The sequence below is a fragment of the Nelumbo lutea genome, chromosome 8 (assembly GCF_056320005.1).
Source record: "Nelumbo lutea isolate HS-2025 chromosome 8, American lotus-T2T, whole genome shotgun sequence".
NCBI classification, from domain to species: Eukaryota; Viridiplantae; Streptophyta; class Magnoliopsida; order Proteales; family Nelumbonaceae; genus Nelumbo; species Nelumbo lutea.
Window position 1 is genome coordinate 27,916,740 of NC_142691.1, and position 24,304 is coordinate 27,941,043.

Below are 24,304 nucleotides of genomic sequence, written 5' to 3' on the forward strand. Positions count from 1 at the left end.
CCCTCTCATGTGCTATTTTTCTTGCAAACTCAGCTGCCGACCTAACCCATTGTCAACAGGGATTGAGCGCATTTTTTTAACACGAAGATACTGAGAAGTTCATAAACCAGCTACTCCTATCATAATTAATAATATGCACCTCTGTGCATGCCCTCATTTGTTTCCTCTAGATTTGCAGTGAGCAAGGATGAGAAGCCTAAACATCTACTCAATTCTTTTTCTCTGTTGGAGCTCTTGTGTAGGAATCTCACAAGCAGGAAGCACTCTATCAGCTGACGAGAAAATTAATGATTGGGATTCTTTGGTTTCTCCTGCCGGACGCTTTGCACTACGATTCCTAAGCTTTGATACGTCTGGCAAACGCTATTTGGGAATTCAGTATGAAAGATCAAAAGACGTAGTTTGGATCGCCAACAGAGAGGATCCCCTCAATGATACCTCTGGAGTTCTAAGTATGAACCGTGAAGGGAATTTGGCAATTACCAATAAATACGGGAAAGTTATCATTATCAACTCCAAAGAAGCTGCAACGAGTAGTAACACAAGCGCCACTCTTCTGATTACGGTAATTTGGTTCTGAAAGAAGGAGAGCGGATCATTAGGCAAAGCTTCGATTATCCATCGGATATATTTCTTCCTGGTATGAGACTTGGTATATTCAATTCAGCCACAAATCAGCCGCAGAACCGGCTACTCATTTCAAGGGTAAGTCCGCAAGTGCCTGCTCTTGGGGCTTTTTCTCTACGAGTTAATCCAAACAATACTAAAGAAATTGTTGTTTGGCGAAGGGATATGATTTTTTGTCGTAGTGGGATTTGGAAAGACCCAAATTTTATCCTCCCTACAACTTTGAACAACACTTTTAATTTCAGTCACGTCTCCAATGAGAACGAAAGTTACTTCATTTTTCCTGTGAATGACTATCATCTTCTTATGGGATGGATTGCGATGAGTTCATTGGGAGATCTAGAGTTTTATGAAGAACATGACTACTCTTATATTTATGAGCAAGTAGAATAATGAAACTAGTTTTATTGGCTAAATAATTATTTTATTTGTCTAAACTCAACATTAGCAGCCTCTAAATAGATCATATATGTTCAGATATGTTCTTTGCTGAAATCTTTTTTTTTTTCTTATTTTTGTTCTGTAATGGGGAAGAGTGTAAATATAAATATGTTCAGTGCAAAACGTTTTACATATTGGTTCTTATTTGTATTATAAACCTTGTATTTGTACTGAACCTATTTATATTTGTACTCTTCCCTAACCAAAACTTTTGCTCAATTTGAAAAGAGTATAAATACATTGCAAATACATACAACATACCAGCTTTTGCACTGTACTCATTCGAAATTGAGTTTTTATAAATTTCTATTTAATATGAATAAATGGACTCTGGATCAATTAAATACAAGACAAGTACAACAGGTTACGCACCTCCAATCACGAATAAAGTTGCAAGTAGGCGATAAATCTGATTACAATACTGATATATGTTTTGTGGTGATTAGTGGGTAGTTAGGTAAGAGACATTTTTTTCTTTTGGAAAAGTAAAATAGAATAAAAAAATTATTAAAAAACAAAAAAAAAGAAAAGAAAAGAGGAGAATAATACAATATGGGTCTAAAGACAAAGGCTCACGTAAGAGCACGAGAGAAAAGGCGCAAAACACTTTGAAGTGGGACCCGATCTAATAAGAACAACTAAGGCCCTGTTCGATAACGCTGAACGCTTACCTCTTATCACTCACCGTACATTAAATAAGTATTTGATATGTATTTTGACAAACTGTCAAAGCAATTTCTAACCGTCAATCAAATCAAGCTCAGCAAACTTAGAAACTGGAAACACTACGATGAAAAGCTATAGAAGCCAAATTCACTGAATCAATGGGGACGTTTGGTTCATAACCGCTGTCACTTCAGCGCCAGTTCAGCTTTTATTGTTAAAACGCTAATAAACGTTTCTTTATTGATTTTCGTGAAAAGAGCCGCTGGGGAATTTCTCGCTTCCCCCAACGGCTGGCCATTTCACGATACGTGCATTGATGTGGCGATGACCTGTAATCCGATGGGGCACACTTGGTTTTTTCTCCAGTACATCACGGATCTACCATCCCACAAGAAAAAATCCATGAGGTCAGACGATCGGTGGAGCAGGGGGAGTTCTCTCTTTTCACACCATTGATGCTAGCCACTAGACGCTGGTAAGAGGTTGTCGTTGACACTCCGTTAATCCCCCGCCTTGCCCTTGTCCTCGTCTCCATCGACCGACGACTTCTGCGAGGAACAGCCTTCGGATTCCTCCTCTTTCCTCTGATTAGGCGAGTCGTTGAGATCCCACATGGTGTCTCCTCCGTCGTCATCTTCTTCTCCTTGTTTGTCTGTCGTGGTGGTCTCCAGAATATGGAAGATCCAAGCTGCTCCGACCTTTCCTTGTATGAACAAAGAACAAACTAGGATCATTGATCATCTCTCTCCATCAAGATCGGAATTTGGGTTTCTGTCGGCAAAAGATATCTTGCTTTCTTCCCACTCTGTATACCGGCCAGACTTGAGAAAACAAACATAAGAATTTCGATGCAAAAAAGCACTCCAGAACTGCTATCTCCCCAAAAGTGCCCAATGCAGTATACACGAGGCCAAGATGAGAAAGCTTAGCAAAAGGCAACAACAATTGCTCTCTCTCTCTCTCTCTCTCTCTCTCTCTCTCTTCTATCCCCTAGTTTCAATCATTCATATTCACAGACCCCCTATCGGCCATCAACAACCCTCCAATCCAAAGACTTTAACTGATTACTCATCGCTCTCTCTGTCTCTGCTAATTTCTCTCTTTAGACTTATATTATTGGTTAATTTCTCCATTACTTGTAGTGAAGCTAGAGGGGAAAAATCAAAAGTATCCTCTCTCTCTCTCATTATGAATTTCATTATCCACTAATAGAAAGTCCAAACACTACTAATTACTTGCTTTTTTCTTCTATTTACTTACAGTCATTGGTTATCATTTCTTTGAGAGAGAGATAGAGAGATGGAGTGAGAGAGAGATGGAAGGAGAGAGAGAGGGGGAGAGAGAGAGTCAAAGTGAAAGTGTCATATATCCACCGTTGGATATATGGGTTTTATCATATTTCCACCGTTGGATATGAAAATTGGTTTTTAATTACAAGCACATGTAATTTGGACCATTGGATTGACTAATAGATCCTTTACACCAAAACGAAAGTGTCACACACCATCAAACAGCATGAAGTGAGAAAACGTTTATTGTGCTGACTTGTAAAGGGGTGTTTCTTGAAATGCCCAAAATAAACCTAACCAAACAAAAAAAAAACGTTTAAAGAGTGTAGGTAAGGAGTGGTCTCCTTGAAGGACAAAGGAGAGCAGGAGTAGGAACTTGACTCAGATGTTAGGGTAAGAGGAGCAGGGAGATGGCTAAGGAGTCTTAGTGATGGGGGTTGATTGGGAACTAAATGTGTGTCCCTCGTCATAAAGGGGATCCCTATTTAAAGAGAAGGATCATGAGATCCTAAAAGGAAGTAGCCAAAAGCATTTGTTTTCTACTAGGAAATAGAATATTAGATTCGTTTTCGGTCATCAAGGAATGCTACTAGGGTTTCACCACATGTTCTTATGGGATCTTTCGAAGGTTGACTTTCCTTCCTCGTAAAGATCCTCATAACTCATGTGTGCTACCACCCTTTGCCTCTCACTTAACTGATGTGGTATTAGTGATGTCATCACCTAATGAATGGCCTTTTAGTAAGCCTACATGGCTCTTGGTCACACGTGCAACTTAAAGTTCCACATGCAACCAATATTTGGTTTCGATTTTGATGAACCATGGCTCCGTAACAACCCAAGGTTTATCATGAGTGCGGGTTCAACTTGTATCCACTTTGAACTTGTGTTGGGAAAGGGGTTATTGCGGACCTGCAATGCACCATGGGTTCATTGCAGATTTGCGATGCACCATAGTTTCATCGTAGGTTTGTGGCGTTATGTTTATCGCAAGAAGAAAGTTTGGTTGTGATCTGATCGCAAGCATTCATGTGGTATTAATTCAGTGTTTATTGTGCTCTAAGGGACTAAGCGAACACTATGTACCTACAAAATGTTTTTTTGATAAACACCCATCCAATAAACATTAACAGAACCAAACACATACAATATCTCTTCGCCTTCTTCCTCTGCCACTTATTGCCTTCTTCCTCTGCCACTTATTGCCTTCTTCCTCTTCCATCTTGGAGACCCCAAACCTAAAACCTCATTCGCTTCATCCAAGGAATCATTGCTTTCCCAAACATCTTTGACATCACTTTCCTCCTCTCGTTCATGCCCCTTTAACTTCTACTTTGAATCTTTGAAGATTCAAATCATCAAATTTGTTGATTGAAAATCTCTCTCTACACAATTGCCCACGGAGCTAGGCACCTCAGGTTCTCTTCCACTAGAAAGATACAAATCCTGTCTAGTGGATCCTTCCTCCATCGAATTTCTGGCCTGATCTTCTCTCCTCCCTCTTCTTCCAAGTGAAACTAAAGTGGTAGCTTCTAACTCACCTTTCTTCCAAAAGTGGAATGGAACTTGATTCCTGGCCACTAGCCTTCCTAGGAGTTGTTGCCACTTTCAAGCATTCCTAGATTGTTGAAGCCAGATCACCTTCCCATCATCACCATTGTGCCCTAGATTCTAAATCATCCCATTTTCAGTGGGAACCCAGATTTCCTACTAATTTTTCCTACCCACACCCTACTCGCTGTGAATTGTAGCTACACATTATAGAGATGTGTAGCTGCAATTCATGAAAAGTAGAGTGTAGGCAAAGAGTAGTGGGTAGGAAGTCTTGTGTGCCTTAGTGGGCCCTACCTGGCCATCCTCTTCCCTCCACAATAACAAGAGCCTGAGATTCTGAGTCTCTATCTCTAGGGCTTCTCCAAATCAGCTTATCACCCTCCAAATAATTGCTCACCGCTTTGTTTCTAGCAAAACAAAAGTATCTTCGATGTCTTATCCTCTTGTTCGAAAATCATCTTTGGGGCATCACCTCTTTCTTGCCCTCATCCACTTTAGATAAGTTAAAGTTTAGAAAAGAGAAAGGCAAAATTCTAAAAGAATGGGCCAAAATTCATTAACTTGATTTGAGTGTACTAAGTGTTATATACAAAACAATGTCAAACAAAATTGAAAAACAAATACAAGAATGGAAACATCTATAAAAAGGCAATTAGCCTAGCTAAGAAACTTCCTAAGGAAAGAGCTTCCTTTTTTTGTTTAGTTGGTCTCTCTATTGTAATTATTCTATCTTTAGTAGGAGCTTTGTCTATAGTAACCTCTCTATCTCTGCTAGGAGGACCAAAGCTGGTTGATTCCTCAATACACCCCCTCAAATGAAAATGGGCAAGAATCATATTAAGCTTGCATTGAAGCCACTCAAATCGTTGAGAAGAGAGAGAATTGGTGGAAACATCGGCAACCTGATCTTGAGTGGGAAGAAACTAAATCACCAAAGGTTTCTTTAGAATAGGATCACATAGAAAATGTAAATTGACCTCTATGTGCTTAGTACAAACATGAAATATGGAACGATTTGCAAGATACGTAGCTCCAACATTTTCACAATAGATTATAGGCGACAACTGGGAAACAAAACCCAGATTAGAGAGAAGTGGCTAAAGCCACATTAGCTCTGTAGTAGCATTGGCCAAGGCCCGAAACTCAAAATCCGTTCTAGAATAGGCTATAGTAGGATGTTTCTTAACAATCCAAGAGACCAAGTGGGAGCCAAGAAAAATTCCATAACTCATCAGGACATCCTACCCAGCCAGCATTAGAGTAGGAGACCAAAGACTCAGAGGATTGAGTCAAGAAGTGCAACCCGTAATTAACAGCGCCTTTGAGATACCTCAAAATTCGTTTAACAATCCCAATATTCCTTAGTAGGAGCATGTAAGAACTGGTAGGCTTTATTAACAGAAAAAGCTACGTCTAGACATGTGAGAGTGACATACTTAATGCTTCCACAATACTGTGATACTAAGTGGGGTCAGATCAAGGCTCTCCTTAAAATCTTGAGAGTCGAGAGGAGGCAACTTTGGGACTAGAAACTAGTTTGGCAGTAGTAAGATTAGTCTTCAACAAGAGGTCCAAAATATATTTGCACTGAGAAAGAAACAGCCCATTGGAAAAATAATGCAAAGACCCCAAATCTTTGAGAGAAAATAGCTGAGACAAGTCACTAATGAGACAAGAAACATGAGAGGGAGAGGACCTAGTTGTAAAAATATCATCAACATAAACCAAGACATAGATGATAATCTGATCCCGAGTATAGATAAACAAGGAGGGAACACACCATGAGCCACGAAAGCCAAGATCATAAAAGTTGATTACTCAAATGAGAGAACCAAGCTTGAGGGGCCTGTTTGAAACCATAGAGGGCCTTGTGAAGCTTGCAGACATGATGTGGATAGTTGCTATCCTCAAAACCTTTTGGTTGGTGCATATATATAGTCTTTGTAATAAACCCATTGAGAAAGGCATTATGGACATCCAGTTGTCGAATATCCCAGCCATGAGACACTACCAAAGAAAGAACAGTATGAAAAGTAGTGGGTTTTACCACAGGACTAAAGGTATCTGCGAAGTCAACTCCAGGAACATGAGTGAAGCCTTGAGCAACAAGACGAGCTTTGTAACGACCAATTGATCCATCTGGGTGACGTTTTATTTTGAAAACCCACTTAGAACCAACAACATTCATAGAGGAGTCATAAGGAACCAAATCCTAAGTACCACTTTGGACCAAGGCATGAAACTCGATAGCCATGGTTGAACGCCAATGGGCAAGCTTGGACACTTGAGCACAGAAAAATGACTCAAGTTCATGAGTAGCAACATCATGAAGCAATGCGGACGGAAGAGGGTGACGAGTGGCAGTTAAGGCACAAGCCAAATGGGATGTCCAATAGTTCTAGAAGGAGGAAGATGGTGGCAAGTGTCATGGACCCTGTTTCCATGGAATGAGTGTGCATAGGAGGAAGATGCACTACTAGATTGGTGTCCAATAATTCTTGAAGAGCCCTAGTGCGCCGAACTAGTAAGAGGTCCGCACTTATAGAAATTGTCAATTTTGAGTCAAGAGAAGAAGAAGAAGATTCCTTATTAGTAATCTCAACAGAAGGTAAAGGAGGGGGGGACCTCAGGAATAGTAGGAGCCAAACAAGAGGTGGAGTCAATGGTGCCTAGAGAAGGAAGAACCACGCCAGTGGAGTTAGAAGAGCGTAGATGTCGATGACTATAAGAGTTCGGGGAAGGAGTGTTAATCAAAAATAACATGCTGGGCAATAATTTCTCTTCTTGGAATAGGATTGTAGTAGCGATATCCTTTATGAAAAGAAATGTATCCAATGAATATGCAAGGAGCAAAGAGAAAGTCCATCTTGTGCTTGTTGTAGGGCTGAAGAAGAGGATAATAATTACAACCAAACACTTTTAACATAGAATAATCTAGGGGTTTCCTAAATAATTTTTCATAAGGAGAAAGATTACCAAGGCCCGGAGTAGGTAGTTGATTGATGAGAAAGAAGGCAGTCTCAACCGCGTCTACCCAAAAGGATTGAGGAAGAGATGAGGACACTAGTAGAGATAATGTGGATTCAGCAACATGCTAATGTTTTTGTTCAACACTACCATTTTATTTATGTGTTTGAGTATAACTAAGATGATGAGTAATGCCTTCATCATCGAGATAGGAGAAAGTCTGTGAAGTTCACCTCCCTAGTCACTCTGAAACATCTTGGTTTTGGTAGAAAATAAAGTTTCCACATGGCATTAAAATTTAGGAAAAGTATTAAACACCTATGATTTCTTCTCTAGAGGATAAATCTATGAAAATTTGGAGTAATCATCCATGAATAGAACATAAAACCTATGTCCTTTATTAGACAAAGTTGGGGTATGCCCCCATACATTAGAAAAAACCAACTCAAGTAGAGAAGAAATTATAGTGTCGGATAGAGGCAAACTTAAACGATGGGCTTTACCCATTTGACACGCCTCACACACAAACAAGTGACTAAAAGACCCTAAATATGGTAAACCAAATTTAGAAATAATATTTTTAACAACTTTTAGAGAGGCATGACCAAGTCATTGATGCCATTCTTCCAAAGAAGCTTTCTCACCTACAAGAGTTTCTGAGATGTCTGTCTTGCCGAATTGTCTCGAGAAACTGATAGAGTCCATCTCCACTAGGTCCTCGGAGTAAAACTCTCCCTATATGGTCCTTTAAGACAAAAAAATCTGGGTCAAAATCAAATTATTATCCTAGGTAAATTTACTTATAGAAAGCAATTTTTTTTTTGTAAGAACAAGAACATGAAAGGCATTCTTTAATGCAAATTCATTGTTATTACAAACAAGAGAGGCTAAATCCAATATTATCTATCACCATACTTGTTTTGTTACCAATCTTGACTTGATCAAAACCTTGATAATCTGATCTAACTTTCAAGTTATCAGCATCCAGCGTCATGTGATGGGTGGTGCCACTATTCGGATACCAAATTGGATCGAACCCAGATAGAGAGCCATTGTGTGATATTCCACGATGAAAGGCTACAAGATCTAGTGGATTTGAATTGTTCTCTCCCTAATAAGAGAGATCATATTGCTTGTAACATTTCAGTGCTCCATGACCTGGCTTGTTGCAAAGTTGACAAATGATGGTGTTTCCTCTTCCATGGCCTTGTCAATGACTAGAGGGCTGACTGCCACTCCCCTGCCTCTTCCATGACTATAACCTCCTCTATTTTGATTATAAGAAAATTGAGAAGACTGAAGATTATTAGTCAATTTTTTACTATTTGTTGCAATATTTGCATTAGGATTTTTGTCAGAAAAATTATGTTGCAAAAGCCAAGATTCATGACTTGAGAGAAGCCCAAGAACATCATTAATGCTAAGTTGATCTGCATTAGTTCAATTTGTTATGCTTGTAATGAGAGATTCATACTTATTACCCTACCTAAACCAGATAGAACATACAAAACCATATCTTCTTTTGCCATAAGTTCTGAAACTGTAGAAAGGTTATCTGCAATTGTTTTGGCTTTCTAAACATAGTCACCAATTAATAGATTTTCTTTCTTGAGATTCTGAAGTTGATACTTGAGTTGTAGCACCCTAGACCGAGAGTGTGAGCAAAAGATTTTTCTAAGGCACTCCAAACTTCAGCAGCCATAGAGAGCCCAACAATTTGTGCTAAAACTCCCTCGGTTAGAGATGCTATGAGCCAAACTAAAACAAGTTGATCCAACTATACCCAAGTAGAGAAAGCTGGGTTAGGGATTTTCTTATTGTTATCAATAGGAATTAGGATCTCTTTTGGAGTAGGTTTAGCCAATCCATCAATTAATCCCATTAGCTTGTGAGCATGAAGCACTGATAACAATTGAGCTTTCCACAGAATAATGTTTTCACCATTAAGCTTGATTTTACAAAATGGGGGATGTTGGGAATGGAGTTAACATTCATTGAAGTTGAAAGACTTTGAGAAAAAAATCAAGCTTGAGCTCATTGCCTTAGATCCATCAGTAGTGTTATATGCCATGGCTGAGTTACAATGACTTGGCTCCGATATGAAGTTAAAGTTTAGAAAAGAGAAAGACAAAATTCTAAAAGAATGGGTTAAAATTCATTAACTTGATTTGAATGTACAAGATGTTATATACAAAACAATGTCAAATAAAATTGGAAAATAAATACAATAATGGAAACATCTAAACAAAGCAATTAGCCTAGCTAAGAAACTTCCAAAGGAGAGAGTTTCCTTTCTAGTTTAGCTAGTCTCTCTATAGTAACTATTATATCTTTAGTAGGAGCTCTGTCTATAATAACCTCTCTATCTTTGGTAGAAGGACTAGAGTTGGTTGATTCCTCAATAAGACATCATTGAAGGATCTAAGGTCTCTTAACTCAGGGACCTATGAATGCATTTGATCGCAGTCCACTACCACTAGCTTGAAACCCTGCTTGCTTGACTTGAAAATGGAGTCAGGACCTCCAACCACTACTCAAACTACGAAGATTTCACCCTTAACTTCCAACATCACTGATTTGTGAAAGATGGATGACACCTATGCATACACCACTGGTCGAAGAAATTCCAAATTTTCCCATTTTACATTCCCCTAATCCACCCCAACTAATCCCCCAGAGTATTATCAATCTCTTTGTAAGTCTCCCAATACCACATGTATAAGGGGACCCCAAAGCATCTTACATTCCATCTCACAGCCTCCCGAATCACATGCCCTTTTTTCCAGTCTCAAACTGCATTGATGGATTGCCAACTCTGACTAAACACTCTTAGTGGACTCTTCTCTAACATCCGGAGAGCTTCTAATTTTGATTCAATAATAAGGAGGAAACGTCCCCCTACTAACATCCCTACCGAGAGACAACTCTAAAGCTATGAGAAGAGAGGTTGGGTCCCTTCCAATTCTCCTACCAAACATCTTTGCAAGCTACACTCTTTCCTTCTAACCCCTGCCCCATCCACACATATCTTCAGTCTTGCAACTAAACCTCGAACTGTCGCCTGACCTTCTATAGAAAAACCCAACAACGCCATGGTATATATAACTATATCTTCTAAGAAGCAATCTCTCAGCTCAAGCTACAATTCTGAGTAAGGATTGTGTCTCACAAACAATTGGTTTGTAGAAAATGATATGTCAATTGAGCTCTATGTGGAACGATGAAAAAGTGACAGATCATTTTTAAAGTAATATTTTTTATTTTTAAATAGTAGATAAAAAGATAATTTTGTATATGATCCTTGCATTTTCATTTTGATTTTCTTGTTTGATTTGAATAGTCCATGGCTACCTAGTATACCTTGACAGAAGACTTTAGAAGGTTTGGATAGCAAGCAAGTGAGAATGATAGAATATTATCACATAAAGTTCGAACAAACCTCTGACATAAGATACATTCAAAACCAAATTAGGATATGATATGCAGGGATAATCTTCCACAATGACTTTCTTAGTAGCTATGGAACCAATATAATAATGCACCACACCAGTCACAAATGCCAAGTAGATTAAGGGGGTTCTCAGTATCGTGAATATATTGGGACCATTTTGGTTATGTCCATTATAGAATGAGGCATTCAGTTTGGTGTGGATGGTCCCCATTCACAAAATAGTGTGGACAAGGATAGGTTGTACCCCAATTTATCTACAACAATATTTTATTGTAGATGGGCTACAATATGGCGTGGACAATTTGCGAGAAGGATTCAATGTAATGCACCTATGTTACATTGGTCCAACCACCCTCATTTTATTTAATATTTTAAAATATTTTCATTTATATTGAAATTTATTTTTTAATTATTTATTGTTGAATATAATATTATAATGATTTTTCTAAACATTGAACCATTTTTAATTATTTTTGTCACCGTTTTTTGTTAATCAAAATGGTTTTGTACTATTACATAAATTCATGTTATATACATTATATCCTTTAATAATTGACATAAATGGAAAATATATTTATTAGTAATTATGTAGTAGCCATTGTTTTATTTTATATTATTATTCTAAATTTTTGTTGGCTTAAATTTTGGTTTCTTCCCATCCATGATCAATTGTGTAAATTATCCCACAAGCTGTACATGAGATATATGGAATCAATAAGTGTGGTGTGGACTAGTCCACACGACACATGCAAAATGCCCCTTAAGTGGCTATGGATAGACCGAACTAGTTCCTCATAGAGTCCTCCACACACCAAACTCACAACACATTGCAGTTATACACGGGTAACACCTCTCATATTCATGGGGAGATTTTCCAATAGATTGCTGGATGTGCTGTAAGGTTGGCTGGAAATTGGTTATGTGGACTTAGTGGTTCATGATTCAACCGTTTTTAAAGTAAAGTCAATAGATTTTTTGTATATCCTAAATGGTTTATGTTCTCTATAATTAACCAAGTCCACTGTCTTCCCCAAGAACAAAGAAGGGTTGATTCCAATGTTATCTCAGGCTGTTCTCAGTGTCTTTAATTTTAATTTTCATCGCTTTCATTTTTATGCATCTGAATTTTCTCCAAGACACTTAGTTATACTTTTTTCTACAAGATAGGGAATAGCCCGACCCCAAAACTCAAAAAGGCAAACATAAACAAGGAAAAATGGAAGATTACAAAGATTAAAAGAGATTGAACCGCATACCAACTTCCAAGCCTCATGAGCGACCCAATCTATAGCCTAGATTGTCTCACGGAAAGCATGTCTGTACTCCACTCCTCCCTCCATTTGGTCCTTCAGCTCTAAACAGCTTGGGTTCTCCCATGTTTTCATCATTGTTACAAATTCTTTTATACCAGTCAATCAAGGATGAGTCCATACCAATAGGTCCCTGGTTATTAGGCCTGACCATTCTTTTTTGAAATTGTGCTTTGTTTCCTCCTCCCTGCAAAGGCTGCATCCCCATCTATGTTAGCTCTCCTTTTTCTAAGAAAATTTTTTGTAGGAGCCTATTGTTGAGAATCAAAAACAAAAAGACCCTTAACTTTGGAGGGAAATTTAGCTTCCATACTTTTAAATTCCAATTAAAATTTTCACCCACTCTCATCATCGAACTACATTTTAAGAGGTAAGCTGATTTAGTAGTGAACAAACCCTTTGAGTTAAATCTCCAAACTATGTTGTCATCCTTTGAGGGAATGAAAATGGACTTAGTCCTCAACCAAATATCATTTGGGACGAGACTACATACTTTGTCATCTCTCCAAATCCACCTATCTTGGTCAATAACTTATACTATCAGTTACTAAAGTCATCTTTTCTTGTTTTTTTCTTTACCATGTTTTTAATTTCACATTTGCAACTAATTACCTTCTTCATGAAGATTTTTTTTTCTTTCTTTTTGGATTTTGAAATGATTTTCTAAAAATATATATTAACCAGATTTCATAAATTTGAAGGTGTTTGACAACGTGGTTGGTTTTGTCTTTGAAAGCAAAACAACTTCCAAATCAGCAACAGCAAAACAATTTTGCTAAGTACTCTTTTACTTTGAAATTAAAGTACGACTTGATATTAATGTAGATAATTAGTTGTATTGTTGTTAGCAAGATTGAAGAGGTAAATATGGGGTGGACACGCTATTTCTAGATTTAATTACTAAATGAAGAATTTCTTAGGATAAAAAATTTTGAAGATCTTAGGAACTCAATTGATAGTAGGGAAATTGGATATATTTATTAAACTAGACCTTTAGGGGTTGGGTTTGAGGAAGCAGGAAGTCAAAGGTGGGAAAATTTTTTATCCTAGATATTCTAATAAAAGTTTAGAAATGTATGAGCAAGATGGGCTTATCATGGATAAGTTGTGTAATATAATTTTCAAAACAAAGAAAATGCTTGATGAAAGATACAAATGCCACCCCTACATGGAAAAGCTAAGTCTATGTACAGAGTTACCATAGTATATCATATGATTAATTTATGAGCCATTCTATAAAACTTTTGAAGAAGGTCATTACAAAACAATTAAAAAATGAGTTTAGTATTTTGGAAAATCAATTTAGATTTGTAAAAGGGAAACCAAACATGGAAGTAAGATTTAAACTTAGGATACTAATGAAGAAGACTAGAGTACTGAAAAAATCTCCACTTGGAATTTATTAACTTGGCAGAAGTTATGAAATCCTTATATTGTTGACGTGATTATGTAAAACTGTGGTAAAGCTATCCCCAACTTCGTGAGCTTCTTCTTCCTTCCCTTTGTACCCAAAGAAACGGAAATATGGTTATGTTATTTACTGGCCAACACTGTAGTTTGAATTTACAAAGGAAGGAGAAGCGGATGTTGACTTAACAAAGGAAGTTGAAGGACTCATGCCATGAAAAAAACAGCTACAGCCAAAGACTTTAAGAGTTAGATAGAAAATTGAATCTTTAGGAAACAAAAGTTGATGAGGGGTGGAAGATAAATGATCTGTGAAGGATTTCTGTTAATGAGATACACTATTACTTCAACTACATCTCCCCAAAAGTGGGTTGGCACATGCATCTGGCCACTAGCCACTTCAACATGTTTACTTTTTCTCTTTACTACACCAATTTATTGTAGAGTATGAAAACATGAACTTTGATGAATTTCCCCCTTTTCATCAAGGAATAATCGTAGATGCCTTTAAAAATACTCCTTAGCATTGTCAAACCTTATTACCTTGATGTGAATTTCAAATTGTGTTTCCACCATCTTAAAGAAGTTTTAAACAATGATATGAACTTCATCTCTACTCTTCATCAGGCATAGCTATATATATCGAGAGTAATCATCAATAAACAATATAAAATATTTATAGCCACCCACACATGGAATAGAGTATGGGCTCCAAACATCAATGTGTATCAAGTTGAAAGCAGTATCATTCCTATTACTTGTAGAATATATAGTTCTACATTGTTTTGAGAGATGATAGACTTCACATTGCATACCAAAACCAGACACAAACTAACAAAAGTTTGGAAACAAAAGCACAATGGACTTAAAAGACACATCACCGAGGCAATAATGCCACAACTTCAAAAGGCTCAAATTTTCACCTAGACATGACTTAATCAGTCATAGTAATCCTTGCTTAGAGGCTTGATAAAAAAGGTAAGTTCCATCAGCTTCATGTCCAGTTCCAATCGTCCGCCCCATTTTTAAGTCATAGAAAACACAATGAGAAGGAAAAAAAGGTCACTGAAGACTAATGAGATTTGGTAAGAGATCTAATAGATAAAAAGTTTTTATACAACTGAGGAACATATAGAACAGAGCTCAAGGAAAGATCATAAGTTCAACTTCCCCTTGAGCAGAAATTGTGGATTTGAGATTCATAAACTACAATGATTTTGCCTTTCCTTAGAGCTAATTTATAAGAGTTGAAGTGGGAAGGCGTTACAATCATATGTGCACTAGCTCCATAGTCGACAATCCAGGAGCTAGTAGAAGAAGATTGACAAGTAAGTGTTGTACCTATTTTTGCAAAAGCACTAAAAGTATTACTAGAACCTGTACAAGTAAAGGGATTAGACTTCTAAAGATGAGTGAGTAAGATCTTAAGCTTCTCCATCACATTAGAGGGATCATGTGTAGGAGCTTGTACGTTAGGAGGACAATCATCTCCAATAGTAGCAAGGTGAGCATTACCCTTCTTTGTTGTTTTAAACTTTGCAAGTTTCAAATGCAAATTCAATTTCCAACACCTATCCTTGGTATGTTTTGGCATCTTGTAGTAACCACATACCACCTCATCATGCTTTTCATTAACACCTTGTCTATTTGTACTCGGCATGGATTTTGAGGACATGTAGGCAGAATGATTCATTATTGAGGTTTGCATCATGGAAAAGATTCTACTCTCCTTTCCTTGTACTAAGGAGTATGCAATATTAAAAGAAACAATATCCACACTCAAAATATGCTATTGAGTAAAATCATACTCACCATTCAACTCAACCAAGAAGTCAAACACTCAGTTTTTCTCAACATACTTCTAGTACTGTTCATCATCCTTAGGGTTCTTTCTTCCATTCCAAGGCCTTTAAATAGTTAATTTCTTCCCATAGAGACAGAACGGAAGACAAGTACATGGCTACAGTGATTTGTTCCCCCTAATGCATATTATAAGCTTCCCTTTGGAGCTAGAAGACTCGAGCTGTAGTTTTTGCCTAAGAGTATGTGGCTGTAATATGATCCCAAATATCCTTGGTAGTGAAGAGGAACATATACTTACGGACAATATGTGTTTGTATTGAAAACACCAGCCATGACATAACCAAGGAATTATCCTTTTCCCATTTAGCAAGTTTAGAGTCTTTGTATTTCGGCTTCCTTTCTTAACTAGTAATAAATCCCAACTTCCCCCTACCTCTAATTGTAAGTTTAGCTGATTGAGACCATTCTAGAAAATTGGTTCCATCATGTTTCACGGTGGTTATCACACCACTAGAAACATCAACATTGCTTGAGAGCACTCCAAAAATGTTTTACAACTCCTTAGGCACTTCCTTTTGAATTTGATAGGCTTCTTAAGAACTCTACAACATTCCAATAACCAATCAACACACACAAGATCCATAAAAAATGGGCGACACTCGATTGGAGTTCAATAGGAGGCCCAAAACTGAATTGGTGGCAATATTCGAGGGAAAAAACTTCCCAAAGAAAGATTAGAGATTATAAAATTGTGGAACCATTTCCCATACCTCTATAGGGGTCAAAAGAACCAAGCACAAGTTCCAAGCAAACATCGAATTCAGACAAAGAGGAAAAAATTGAAACATCAAACCAGTAATTTTCTATAATTTCTAATTTTAAAATTTGGGAAAATTTGTAGGAACATTAGATGAAGATAAAAACCATACTAAAAAATCCCTAAAATCAGGGCACACCGAAGTAAACCAGTTTCAAGGGTTGTTGTTTGTACCTATACGGACTACTGATGTCATCCGACGATGGTTTGATGTAGGTAGTTCTTTTTGAGTTTGAGAGTTGACAAAAAAACTAATCCAAGATTTATTCCCTCTGATACCAAGTTGAAAGCATGTGTTACTATTCATTTTATACCAAGAAAAAGAAGAAGGGTAATAGGAGAAGAGGGTGTTTACTGCTAACACTCAAAACATTTCATTTTATAGTAAAGACAATAATTACATTTATGTTCCTATACGGTTTACCCAAAATAAAAAAAATGACAACAATAAAAAAATAAAAAGTTAATTATTGTTCAACTTTATTTATAATAAATTATTATAAATATAGTATATTGAATTGATTACATATATATATATATATATTCACATATAATATAATATATAAAATATATATATATAAATATATATTAATTTTAATGTAATTATATAAATTTTATATATTAAATGAATTAATATTATAATATAATCAAATTCATATTTTAATTGGATCAGATGGAGTCATATCTAAATTTGATTCGATTACATAAATACAACATCCAAATCCGAGATAATTAGACTAGATGTCGGATTAGGCAGTGGAGTTTTGGGTATATAGGCCTAAACTCAATGGTTCAAGATCATTGACTACAAATGCTTGAATCGTAGAGAGTATGGGATCCCATATTGTAGTAGGGGATGAACCAATTATAATGATGTCATCCACATAAATAAGAATAAAGAGACGGAAGTATCCATTGTACTGATAGAAGAGAAAGTGATCATAATGTGATCTATAGAAGTCAATAGAAGATGAGTACAAACTGAGCTTCTCATACCAAGCACTGGGTGCCTATTTCAAACCATAAAGGGATTTGTGCAAGATCGAGGAAGAGATGATTGGGATACTATTGATTAACAAATCCCATTGGTTGCTGCATTTACATTCTTTCAAATAACCCTCCATGAAGAAAGGCTTTCAGAATATCAGTTGATGTAAGGACCGGATTACATGAGAGACAAGCAATGATAGTAGAAGCCAAATAGTGCTGGGCTTCACTATGGGGTAAAGGTTTCATGAAAGTCAATACCCTCCTCCTTTTAATTGAATCCCTTAGCAACAAGGTGAGCCTTGAAGCGCTCTATAGTGCCATTGGATTTTCTCTTCACCCAAAATAACGGTTTGCATCCCAAGACATTCATGCTAGAGGAACGAGGGTAAAGTTCCCACATCCCATTCCTTACGAAGGCAATAAATTCCTCAAATATGGTGGCTCCTCATCTAGGACCAGAGTTAGCTTGGGTGAAGTATATATTGGTTAAACTCAATTAGTGACGTGGAGGATGGATTGGTTTAATCGTGACAAGGGATTTAATCGATTGTGGTAGTAATTATAATGGTGGTGCAAGGAGAGAGAGGTGCTAGTAGGTTCGGCCATGGGAGGAAGGTGCAGTTTAGGTGGTGCTTGTGGTACAAATGGTTCAAGCAAAGGTGGGGATGCAGGTGGGTCAGACAACGTAGGAGATGTAGGTGAAGGCATGGGATCAAGCGATGGAGAGGATAATAAAGATGGTAAGATAGGAGGAGAGCCTACTAGAGAGGGATAAGAAGCCGCCTGAGTTGTTAATGATGTAGATGAATGCGTAGAAAAAAAAAAAAAAGCGAGAAGTATCAAATTTAGCTTCCATTGGATAGATCCGTGTAAATCTCAACAAGATAGTGGTAAAAATAATATAGTAAGAGAATCCATTAATGGAACTAACCAAAGAAGGACCCCAGATATCAAATACAATAATTTGCAAAGGTGCAAAAGCTAAAATAGGATTGTCAAAAAATTAGAGTCAATAACTCTTTCCTAACAAACATGACAAACAATAAGAAAAGCTCTTATTTGATACTAGAAGACTATATATATTTTCTGATGATACTACAAAAAATGGATTCAAAAGAACGCTACAAGAGAAGCTTGTTCACCAACATAGTGGAAGGACGCGTCTTGTATAGACTTTAGTCATTCACACCTCAAATATAGTAGATGTCCAATGTTGCAACCCTTCACAAGGAAATAATGAAGATGAAACTCAAAATAGTAATCAATGTGTCTAGTAAATTCAGAAATACTTTAAGAAATAGAGGGCAAGATGAAGAGGTGATACTAGAAACGGTCAATGTGAGAGATAGGAAAACTTGAACCGTCACCTAAACTAGAGTTTGCTGAGATCACTAGTCGAATGATCAGTTGCTCCCAAGTTTGATAGCCAAGCATCATCAGGACTTAGAGGACAAGTAGCAAAGGGCACTTGCCTCTGAGACTTGAGGTAGCCAATAGCATTTTTCAACTTGTAGCAATATTTTGTTGCATGACCTTTTCCTCCACAAATCTTGCTTGGTTCTTGAGTTGGAGTTTTTACCAGTTCCAATTCCTTTAGGACCGGAATCAAAGGTAAGAGGGGATGATTTATGATAGTTATCTCTATTGTCTTGCCTCCTCGTTGCGGCAGTGGCAGAGTGAGCGGTATCAATGGAAAGCCTCTCAGTGATTCAACATTCATACTTATAGTCACATTGTGGCATTGCAGTTCTTTGAAAGTCACATCATCACTACATGTGGTAATAGCTATAGAAAAGGATTCATACTTATAGTTGAGTCCTTTCGAAGTATGATGGATCAACTACGAATTTGTTAGTGGTTCACTAAGGTTGTGTTTGGTTTGAAGGAAAAAGTAGGGAAAAGAAAGGAAAGGTAGGGAAACCCATACAAGGTTTGTAAAGATTTCCCTACCTTTCTCTTCTTTTCCCTACTTTTTCCTTTAAACCAAACATAGCGTAAGGGTTGCTAGGCAATCAGCAAAGGATTTTATTTCTTTAGGTACTAGCTAGGGCATGGTCGATAGCGTAGTTAGCCAATAACCAACTCATCAAGAGCCAATCTTGCTTAAGCCAAGTGGTTTTGCTTCTCGTTTTCAGCATGGCATGATGAAATCAACAAACCCCAGGACTTCAAGGAACAGAAGTGCGTTCTCCATTTGAAATCACCATAGATTATAGTTGCAGCCCATAAATTTGACTGTAAAAAGTTGAGATAACTTCAATGCGAATGGTGACGTGAGAGTTGCAGTCAGAGAAGAGGATGCAACATCAACGTCAATGGTGATGATTCTCTAACTCTCATTTGATGCCATAATTGTAGCTTGACGTTTCAGACTTAGGTCTTCAATGGCTCTAATACCATGAACCTGTTTGAATGAATTGAAAAACTATTAAAAGTTGTATTTGATTAGTACTTTTGTGTATATATGTATAGTTGCCAGATAAGAGATAAGATGATTACAAATAGGAGAGGAATACAACAAGAGATATATAACAAGACAGAGAGAGAGTGTGAGATAAGGGGAAAGGTTGGGAGTTTATCTCGTTGTGGGCTCTGTATGAGAGGTGCATGATTTAACATGGCTATCTTATTAACAACAATGATGGAACAATTAGGATAGATGATTCTTAGAAGTACCACAAAGGCCCAAACTTTAATAATGAAGAAACTTTAGAGAATCAATGTTGCCCACAGAATCAGAGCATATTAATTGGTTGAAATACAGGTGCATATGATGTGTTACTAACATATACCAATGAGACTGAAAAATTCCTCTATGATAGTTCTTTTTCTTTTCCTTTGTGAAATTCCTGTCTTTTTCTTTTTTGAAAAAAAAAATTACATTGTATTTGTTTAAGTAAGATGAAGATGATAATGTCTAAGTACTGCTGACATAACTTCAAGAGAATTTGTCTAATTTAGCTTACTCCCATACAAAACTCAAGTAGAGTGGTGTGTAACACACAACCTTCCCATCTGGAGAAAAGGAAAAAAATTGGACTATAGATGCATTGTATTTGTTAAAAAGAATTCTATCTTAAAGTGCTTAAAGTGTTTCTGGAATTATGGTTGATAAGAATTTCATTGGTGGATTTGTTTTCAGATAATCAAAGTAAGAGGTGGCTGTGGTTAGAAATCATGGGACCAGTAATTACCTTAATGATGCTTATTCTAGTCATTTTGTTTTGTTATTTACGAAGGAGAAGGCATGAATCTACTGGTATATATCTTCCTCCAACCATACAAATGAGATTGGTATTTGATTTTTCTTTACTATATATAACAAAATTTATTCTGTTTGTAAGAATCACGCAAAAAATATGGGAGAGACAATGTGAACCATTTTTCATTCAGTTAAAGGGTAATGTAGCAACTAATGAATTCAGTTGCACAGACATGCTTCGGCTGGATGGGAAGAGAGATCATGAACTGCCATTGTTCAGCTTTTGTAGCCTAGATACTGCTACAGATCACTTCTCTGCAGGTAACAAGCTTGGGGAAGGTGGTTTTGGACCTGTTTATAAGGTAATACCTAATTCCTTAATCAACCAAGACTATATATATATAATATTACATTTTCTTTTTTTTTTTTTTTTTTTTAGTTTTGTCTAATCAAAGAATTCACAATGTCCATATATTTTCGGCATATTTATAGAATGCCATCATCAAAAGAGGCCACCATATATATTTTTCTATGACATTTTGAATTTAATAGAGATGCATGAGTGATGTAAATCATCAAAGAGACCACCATGCATGTTTATAAGGTAACATCATCATAGATAGAAGCGTGTAAGGTAACATGTTTACAACGTAACATCATCACAGAATGCATGCATGGTGGTAACATCCAATTTTATAGAATGCCGTTACCAAAGAGATCCACCATGCTTATAAGGTGACATCATCATAGTGAGAAGCATAGCATCTTATTGTATTATTTATTTATTAATTTGCATGATGTAAATGGGCTATTTCTAAATCAAGTCAAGAAAATGTCAAGATTGGGTCAAATGATTCAAAATTAATCTAGCCATTTTTTTCTTTTTAATAACCTTTCCAATAGACCTAAAGTAGAACAAAATTAATTAGTACAGTTTGGTTCATAGTTGGAATCAGAATGGAATCCAAATGGTCCATTTCCATAGTCTGTTTGGTTCAGACAGGAATAGGAACAGGAACTAAAATCAGAAGGAATGAGACTTCATTCCCAAGGGAGGGGTAGGAAATGGCCATTCCCTCAAATGGGGGAATGTCATTCCAACAGAAATGGGAATGAAATTCTGATTCCACCCAACCAAACAGTTGGAATAAGAATAGACCCCTATTCCCAATTCCGATTTTAGACCCCTATTCCCATCAACCAAAATGGGCCTAGATTTTTAAAAGGCATCCAATCGGAATTATTGGACACTAACAAAAAACACTATATATTTTGATTTTCTTATTATCCATCAACAACTGAAAATAATAGAAATTGTTGATTCCTTTCTAGGGCAAGCTGAAAGATGGACAAGAAATTGCAGTCAAAAGACTCTCAAGAAAGTCGGGACAAGGACTAGAAGAGTTCAAAAATGAGGTCATGTTGATTTCCAAGCTCCAACATCGTAATCTTGTCAGACTTTTGGGTTGTTGCATTCAAGTGGAAGAAAAGATATTGATCTACGAGCTTATGCCCAACAAAAGCTTGGATTCTCTCCTTTTTGGTTTGCTACTCTATTACTAAATTTCAAACTATATTTCTTTCTTCATTTTACTCCATTCACAAAGTGACTTCTTTTTATTTTTCAATGCTTACTCAATACAGATCCAACAAAGCAAGGCCTATTAGATTGGAGAAAAAGGGTCTGTATCATTGAAGGGGATTGCTCAGGGTCTTCTTTACCTTCACAAATACTCTAGGTTAAGAACTATCCACAGAGACTTAAAATCCAGCAATATTTTGCTGGATGGAAACATGAACCCCAAAATATCAGATTTTGGCACGGCAAGGATTTTCGGAGAGGATGAATTTCAAGCAAATACAAGAAGGATCATTGGCACATAGTAAGTATATATAAAATATGGTTCAATTCAATAGGTATATTCAAAATATTATGCTGTGAATGAATATGTATTTAAGGCCTTCTCACTTTTAGATATGAATTAAAATTTTATGCAAAGTGGTTACATGTCGCCTGAGTACGCCATGGATGGCCTTTTCTCGGAGAAATCTGATGTCTTTAGCTTTGGAGTAATGATGCTGGAGATAGTAAGTGGTGAGAAGAACATTGGATTTTATCACTCGGATCGAGGTCTAAATTTATTAGGATATGTGAGTGAATTCTGCAAATCTTGATTCTACGTAAAGCCTTCTATTGATCACAAGCATTTTAATTTATATATTATGCCTGGATTAAATTGATCACTTAGAAATTGATGAAATGAGAATATTGTTGCAGGCATGGGATATGTGGAGAGAAGGCAAAGTGTTGGAGTTGATGGACCAAACTTTAGCTGATTCATGTTGCATACACGAGTTCATCCGATGTGTTAATGTGGGCTAATTGTGTGTGCAAGAAAGTGTTGCAGACAGGCCAACCATGTCGACTGTTGTTTCTTTTCTTGGAAGCGAGACGACATCTTTGCCTTTCCCTAAACAACCTGCCTTTACTTCAAACAGAAGTGTGGTAAATAGCGTTGACTTATCTACAGGTACAGGTCTTCATCAACAACATAATTCTATAAATAATCTAACGCTTTCAGAAGTAGATGGCCGGTAAATGCCGATCGACGGCTTTTATTAGTTTGTCGCTCCGGAGAATAAATATCTGTTTGGATCGAATGAACTTATTATCTCTATTTAGTAAATCAACTTTGGATTGATGTATTAATAAATCATGTGAATCCAGATTGTGCTTTTCTTAATTATATCTGAATCTCTTTACAAATTTTATTCCAGTGTTTGAATCGACTTGAGAAATAGTTGTCTTGATTATACCTGAATCTCGCTTAAACCATATATAAAGGAGCTTTTGTCATGCTACGATTAAATATTAAAATTGGAATAAAACACTACATTAATTATCTATCTGAACCCATTCGGCTTCCCTACCACCCACCCCCACCCAGACCCTGTTTTGCTTTGTAACAGTCCTTGGATTCATGAAATCTGCAGCATAGCATTTGTGTTTTATCTATCCAAAAAGAGGGAATCCTTGCCAGATGGCAATTAATTGCTGAACAATTTGGTATGAGATACGTGGCTAATAGATTGGAAAAAATCGCTCATTAAATCTCGGATTTGCACCAAAACATCTTTGAAGGATTGGTGTATGAACAAAATATCGCACTAATAGATTGAATCTCCGGTAGCGGTGGCAATTGGGCAGGTTGGTTGGGTTCGATTTGAGTTGAGTTTCAACCCATTTCATTTAATTCACCAACCCATTAATGACCCAGTTATATAAAATTAAATGGGTTGGATTTAATCCAAACCCACTTTAACTCAATTCAACCCGCCCAAACCCATTAATCTTATATTTATGTACTTAAAACAACAAACTCTCATTTGATAAATAATTAAGTTGATTATAGCTTGGTGGTAACAATAGTTACTATTTACACAAGTAGTGAATGTTCAAACACATTACTTGCATTTTATTTTTACATAAGTAGCAAAGTCATTTGACTATGTTCGGGTTTCACGTTTAACTGAACCACTTATGTTCAAACCGGTCAGACCAACTTAAACTATCTAATTGGATTGTTTTCGAGCTAATCACATAAAGGGTGGTTGAACCATTTAGATCTGTATAAATTCAGTCAGACCGGTTCAGTCAATGGTGAATTGACTTGGACCGGCCCATATCAGGTTTGTGCACGGATTTGGTACTGAATTTCCTTGCCCGAAGCGGGTCAAGAGAAGTAAAGCAGACCAGTCCGGATTCATGTTGGGTTATGT

General features: G+C 36.8%; 1 pseudogene; it reads left to right on the forward strand.

Moving 5' to 3' along the window:
• Positions 1-132: 132 nt before the first annotated feature.
• On the forward strand, positions 133-23,123 carry LOC148843591 (G-type lectin S-receptor-like serine/threonine-protein kinase At4g27290; annotated as a pseudogene).
• Positions 23,124-24,304: the final 1,181 nt, after the last annotated feature.